The sequence below is a fragment of the Chaetura pelagica genome, unplaced genomic scaffold, assembly GCF_000747805.2.
Source record: "Chaetura pelagica isolate M959 unplaced genomic scaffold, ChaPel_1.0 scaffold655, whole genome shotgun sequence".
NCBI classification, from domain to species: Eukaryota; Metazoa; Chordata; class Aves; order Apodiformes; family Apodidae; genus Chaetura; species Chaetura pelagica.
In genome coordinates, this window is record NW_009953225.1 from 267,495 (window position 1) to 274,608 (window position 7,114).

The window sequence follows — 7,114 nt, forward strand, 5'->3', positions numbered from 1 at the left end:
AGCAGGAGAGTAACAGATATTTGATCAAATGTGCCCTTTCCAGGAAATGACAGCCATTGGGATGGGGGGAAAGCACTTCAGAACTCGACCCATCACGCAGAACAATCTGGAACACCTCGTGCTCAGGAGCCTTGTTAACCCTCACTGAAATCTCACCTCCTTGCTCAGCAAAGGGGAGGGTGTTGGTTAAGCCCCAGGGATACTTGTGGGAGCTACTGCTTTTTTCCAGGCCCTGTTAAGCTTCCCTACAGGAATGAAAGCAACACTCAAAAGGCAACTGAGGTGTCTCAGGGAATCTCTTCAGAGAATCCCAGAACTTTTTGGATGGAAAAGACCTTTAACAATCCTTAACCCAGCACTGCCAAGGCTACCAGTAAACCATGGTCCTCAGCACCATCATTCCTTTTCTGACTACTTTCCTGTGTCATAGGCAGGAAAAATGCAGCACAGCTTAAAAATGAGCACTCATTGATAAAAGCAATTCATACATGAATTTCTGTCTGTGTGTTCCTGCAATGGGGAGCACAGCTAAGAACAGGGAAGAGAAAGAAAGATCAAAAAAGTAGCAGATCAGGAAATAATTTTGATGAACTTGCCCAGAGCATCTTGAAGTAATATCCAAGATAAATGAGCCTGTTTGAAACCTGTGGTTTCTTTAAGCACTTGTCAAGATGAGGAGAAACGAGGCTGAGCTGCCAAAAGACAATATTTGTCCTGTACCTTTACACGGACCACGAGTTTCCAGTTAACTGGAGCTAAAGATAATTGCATTAAAAACCTATATAAATGACAGATCTGTAATTTGAGGAGGAAAAAATGGGCTGAGCTGAAGATAATTCACGTAGGTTTTTTCCCTATAATTTCACTCTGGTTGTGTGAACAAGTTAAAGTAGAAAGCAGAGGATTTTCCTGTCTGGCAGGCTGGTGCTGGGGTGAGGATTGTCACCTGGGTCTGGCAGCACGTGTCCCAGTGTGACTGCAGCAGCTCCCAGCTCTGGGACTTGTGGGTGGATCAGAAATGGGGCTATCTACATGTCCACCCCTCTGTACCTCCTGGGTCACACACGTAGCTGTCTGCTAATCAGTGATTTCATTTCTTTTTTTAACCTGAAATAAATTTTCAACTGCTTTGCTTTTTCTTTCTGAGTTTCTTTCACCTCGAGCAACTGAAGTAAATTCAGATCAGCTTCTACCTGAGTACTTGGCCCATTTTTCTTAAGCATCAAAGGATAACTCAGGCTGGAAGGGATCTCAGGAGGCTTCTGGTCCAAGTTCTGCTCAAGGCAGCTCTGGCATCAGACCAGATTGCTGAGGGCACTAATCCAGTCAGGACACTAAAACCCTGAAGGATAGAGCACAAGCAGAGAACTTAAATCTCTTGACACTTGTCAAGTGCTTCCATGGCAGCCCATCCTTGTCATGCAGAGCTTTCCTCTTCCAGAGCTGCACTTGGGATGCTTGATCCTGAGCAATGGGACCAGCATCCACTTCTTATACTGACACTTCTTCCAGACAAAATCTTGGATTTTAGTCTTTCACCTCTAGCACAGCTACCCAAAAAATCTTGGCAGTTTCAGGCAGAATAAAAGAAGCAAATCTAGCTTTTTACTTCTTTTGATCAGAAATTACATTTCCAGGTATTTTTTAGACATTATTTTATTTCTTCCCCTTTCCTTCTGCACACCCCCCATTTCTAAGACTGTCTGATAGTGATTCCAAAGCCACAGCACTGTTCTCTAGAACCTGCCCTTAACTCACAATGTTGCTGCTTTCAGTAAAGCACCATTAGAATTGTGCAAAAAAAAAAAGGAAAGTAACAAATTCACTCTGATTTGTAGCAGAAGGAGCTGGAGATGCAGGCACAGCCTTGAGGCATGTACTGTCCTTTACCTGTCCCAGAGCTGCATGGTTATTCCTGTTCCACCCTGTTAACCATATTCTTCAACTACAAAAATTAAGCAGCAAAAAAATCAAACAAAGACCTTTTCAAACTGACTCTACAACTGATCTTTTCTCAAGTATTATTTTCTTCTGACCAAGCCTTTGAACACAAACTGAGCACCTCCTGTTGTATCTAAATTTGTAACAGTTCCCATTCTGTAGTACAAAGAAAAGATCCAACAAAACCCCAAATACCAGGTTATATTTTTTAACTGGGAAAAGATTAATATTATGTCTTATCAGCAGGCTATAAATGGCAATAGGAGTTACACTTATTCATTCCCCCAACTGAACATGGGGACATGAAATGAGTACAAAGAGATAAAAATGGATGCTTTTCTGCATATGTTATGAAATTTATGTATGCACCTTTGCTCACATTGTTCCAAAGGGAAAATTTTTTCACAGTAGGCATCAGTTGCTTAATTAGCACAGAATAATTAAAACTCACTGCAGGGAAATTTCCATAGCCCCACAGCAATTATACAGGGAGAGTTCTGGGCTATTGCATGTAGAATTTAAAAATACCTTTTCAGTAGGTTACCAGAAACCAGCAGCTACTCAAAATTGCCTTCTAACTGAAAGACTCCTCCAGCAACTCAGAAAATTAAACCAGAAAAAAAAAAAAAAATAATAAATAAATAAAAAAATAAACCAATAGCCATCAGTAAGGTCCAATCAAGCAGTGTATTAACTACTTTCACTTCATTTTTCAGGGTCAGTTCCTTTTATTGATTTATGTAGATTCTTGGACCTTGAGAAATACATTTAGTATAATTAGACAGCACTAGCAACTTCAGAGTTCATTAATAATCATGAAATAGTTCATTCACAACCAATAAAAGCTCATTTACAGTATACTCTTTTTTTTTTTTGAGAGGGATATAAACATGTATTTATCAAATTTCAACAGTTCTTAGACTTCTTACAAATTAATTTAATACACTTGCCTGACCTAGAAAAGTCAGAATTCTCTGTATGAAAATGTTTTTACCAGCAGAATGGCACATGGCTCTTAACAGAAACAAAGCATCTGTCAACACCAACGACAAATTTTAGACAGTTTCTAGTGACATTTCTTACTCATTTATTTTCTTTTACTTTGAGCTTCCCATTTGATTGTGGTCCTGATATTCTGTTACAAACCCTTGTCTGGGGATCTTTGTCCAGCTTTCAAGAAGCCATCCCTCTGCATCTCAAAAAAGGCCACAGGAGCCTCACTCCACCTTCCTGTCCTAAATACTGATTCCAAACCTCAGTCATCTCCCTTCTCTCCAAGTACTTTGGGCGGGCTGCCTTTTCATGCCTGGGTCCTGGGTGAAAATCAGCAAGGAAAATTGCCCCCAAACACATAAAAGCAGTCCTGCTTACATCCATCACACTCCCTTCAAACTGGTGTAAGTTAATAACTAAACAAGGTTCTGTGCCTCCTGCAAAAACCACCAAGAGAACTTGTTTTATTAACTTCTGCAAAGCTTTCAGGGAATTGAAAGGGGAAACAAATCCCCTTTTCAGGTCATTTAAGCTGGTTTTTAATGGCCAAAATTACATCAAGACACAGTAAACAGATCTGTACAGGTGTAAGTGAAGCAGAGCCTGAATTCCTGTGGCACTGTAGAATTCAATTAATGACTGAAAAATGTCTTTAATATGAGCCACTGTGGTTGGGTCTGTTACACAGTGGATTGTGTTTGTTGCTGCATGTAGAAGATTGCTGGGATCCAGAATCCACGCCCAGGGTGATGGATTACAGGCAGAGCCTGTTTTCCACAGGTCTGGTTTCATGAGCTGACACAGAACTCCTGGGTACACCACAGCTACAGACACCCGGGAACACTTTCCTCCTGAACGTGGTCTCTTGGGAGAGCTGAAGAGCCTTCAGATGCCTTTACTGCACCTTTTATTAAGTGCTAATGACTTGGGAGACACAGCAAAGGAAGTGACAGATTTGCAGGGACACTGAAGAGACAGCAGGAGTTCAGTCAGGGAAAATGCCAAGGTGATAGAGAGGGAAGATAAAGGGAAGTTCTAAGAGGGTAAGAAAGTTAAAGCCATTGGAATAAATCTATTCCTGTGGAGTCCTGTCCCAGAGCAGCAGCTTGCCTGAGAGGAAGTGTGATCTCCAGCCCTGTCCTCACCCTCATGGCCTCCTCAGGGTGTTATTGAGTAGCACGTGCCTCATTTTTAAGTGGGAAAGCCATGCTCATTTTGTCAGCTTCATGTCCTTGGAATATGCCATTCCCAAACCCACACCCCCTCCTTTCCTGCAGGCCACTCCACAAGCCCATGGGACACGTCGCTGTGACTGGCAACCTTGACCTTGCTTCCTTTGGAATTCCTGCAGCCACCTGGGCCAAAGCCACCAGACCTCCCAGCTCCTCAAGAACCAGAGCCTTGCTCTGAGGAGTCACCCCTAGGATCACAGCTCATTTGTCTGTAAAGCCCTCTGGGAACCTTTCCAAAGGCAAATCTCTACAGAGCACACGAATCCCCATTTTCTGTCCAGGGAATGTGCCTCACTGGCATTTCTGCCTTGAAAAATCCAGTCACTTTTGACTCTGAAAGAATGAGGGAGTTCCTGGGAATGAAGGTGCTGTGTTTCCTATCTTTGGAAAATAAATCTGTCTAAAAGACCAGAATAAATCTGTGTTTGAAGGATGGACTCCAAGACCTGCACCTGGGTGTTCTGCTGGTAGAGAAGCTGTTGAGCTTCCCATATCACACCAACACACTCCAGGCCCTGCCCATCCCACATGTCCTGGTATTCACTTACCTCTTCCCTATGGCTCACCATGCTGGGCCGAGACACTTGGGGTTCAGCCTGGAGAAGAGAAGGCTCCAGGGAGACCTTAGAGCAGCTTCCAGTGCCAGAAGGGGCTCCAGGAAAGCTGGGGAGGGGCTTGGGACAAGGGCAGGGAGGGAGAGGACAAGGAGTGATGGTTTCAAACTGAAAGAGGGGAGATTTAGATGAGACATTAGGAAGAAATTCTTCTCTATGAGGGTGGTGAGAGCCTGGCCCAGGTTGCCCAGAGAAGCTGTGGCTGCCCCATCCCTGGCAGTGTTGAAGGGCAGGTTGGATGGGGCTTGGAGCAGCCTGGGCTGGTGGGAGGTGTCCCTGCCCATGGCAGGGGGTTGGATGTAGCTGATCTTTAAGGTCCCCTCCAACCTAAACCATTCTTTAAGCTTAAAGATGTCCCACAGTGGCACCTGTGAGGGACACCCCACTGTTAGTTAGGCTTTCCCAGAAACACCCAGGTAGTGGTGAGTGGCTGGAACTGCACCAAACAATCAGGATTGCTCCAGGAGTGATTAATTTTAATAATGTAAAGACTTGTGACCAGAAGTGACCCATGGCCCTGTCAGGCTGAACTGTGCTCACCCCTCCCAACAGAGGACTGTGAAGCCCCAGGTCAGGTGCTGAATGAGATCTGGCAAAGTCAAATATGGTCCCCAAGATCCCATCCCAAGAGGATCCCACGGACTGATACAACTCAGTGGAGCTGACTAAGCTCCCAGGATCAGGTCTTTAAGCAGATGTAATTTCAGTGATGCCAGCAGCTCAATTAACTTCAACAGATATTATCCATATGCTTAAGGGTTTTATTAGATTGCAGTCCAAGCTATTAGCAGCAAGATCATTTACTGACTGAAAGAGATTGTAACATTATAAATATTGTCAGATGGAAAGACTCAGCTTGGTTTGAAGCAGGAGAAACATGGGCAAGGAGCACAAGATAAATATTTCACAGTAAGTATCCTATGTGGCATTATCCAAAAGGAAAGAGCTCACATACAATACAATAACAAAACCAGAGTTGTCCCATATTGATGGTTAATTAAGTTGCTATCAAATACCACACCAGAACATAAGCAATATGGAGGTAGGTGATAGGTAAACTCTCAGTTTCATTCCTCCCAGCCAAATTTAGCCTAAGATCTCATGGGGGAAAAATTATTTCTTAACTAACTGCACATTTTGTACTGCAAACAGATTTTTTAATCTTACTTCTTTGCAATAAATAGGAGCTTCAACAAAAATTGTCAGAGAATAAGCAGGAGAAGACTGGACTTTGATGTTTAATTTTTAAATCAAAAATCTACTTCATTCTGAAATATAAAGTACTCAGCTGAGGTTATTAGTTCTTAAATACAACTTCATTTAAAATACACCTAACTTGAAAACAAGCTGCATAGAGGGTTAAATAACTGGAGGAAAAACATACCAGAGGATTTTGGACTGGCCCAAAATGAAACATTGCTTACTTTGTTTTGCTGGGAACAGAAAAGAGCTAGATTTTATCCTGGGAATGTCAGTGTTGTAGGAGAATCACCAATTCTGGCTCCAGGGGTAATCCTTTTTATCTTACATGCTTAACAGAAGTAAAGGTGCCAGGTTCCCTATTAGCATAAAATAAATCCACTTACAAACCAGCCAGGCCAGAAGAACAACTGCAATCAACCAGCCTGGCTTTCTGTACAACACAAGTTCTCTCTTTTTGTCTCTAGGGGGGATTTTTCAGAATGCTCCTCTAACACAAACCCTACATTCAGGCCCAGTCCCCATTCCAGCCCTGACAGCAACAGGGAAAAGGGCCTAACTCCTCTGCCATCAGACATACACAGACACTCGGTTTCCCCTCTCAATTTATTTGGTTCAGAGTGGGAAGAATTAAATCCAGTCATGACTTTGGTGCCTTTCTTAATTTCCTATTTGCTGGGAGACATCAGTAAACACTGCTAGAAAAAACAAAAGAAGCATTTCCCACCAGATCTGACCTCTAAAAGTGACACTTGCCTCTCAGCTGAAGGCAGGTGTACTGAGAACACCTTTTAAAGGCTGTGCCTGCTGTTACCTAGCAAAGGTTGCTGGAAACGTCCCCATCAAGCAGCTGTTGGAGGCTGTTAAGTGCAGTGCAGGAAATCACACCTCAGTGACTCGTCTCAGAACCCCCAGATGTTGTCTCCACAGCACCTGTCTCACCCATGGCTGGTTGGTGGAGCCACCCCAAGTCTGCAAGATGCCCTTCTGGGATGAAGCAGGAGAGGTCACCAACTCACAGACAGCAAAGGTGGTGGTGTTGCAGCACCCTGAGTAATCTGCCAGAATTCCTGTGACAGGAGAGTGCACAGTCCATGCACCTACTTCATTAATATCCCAAGAAATTTCAGCAGG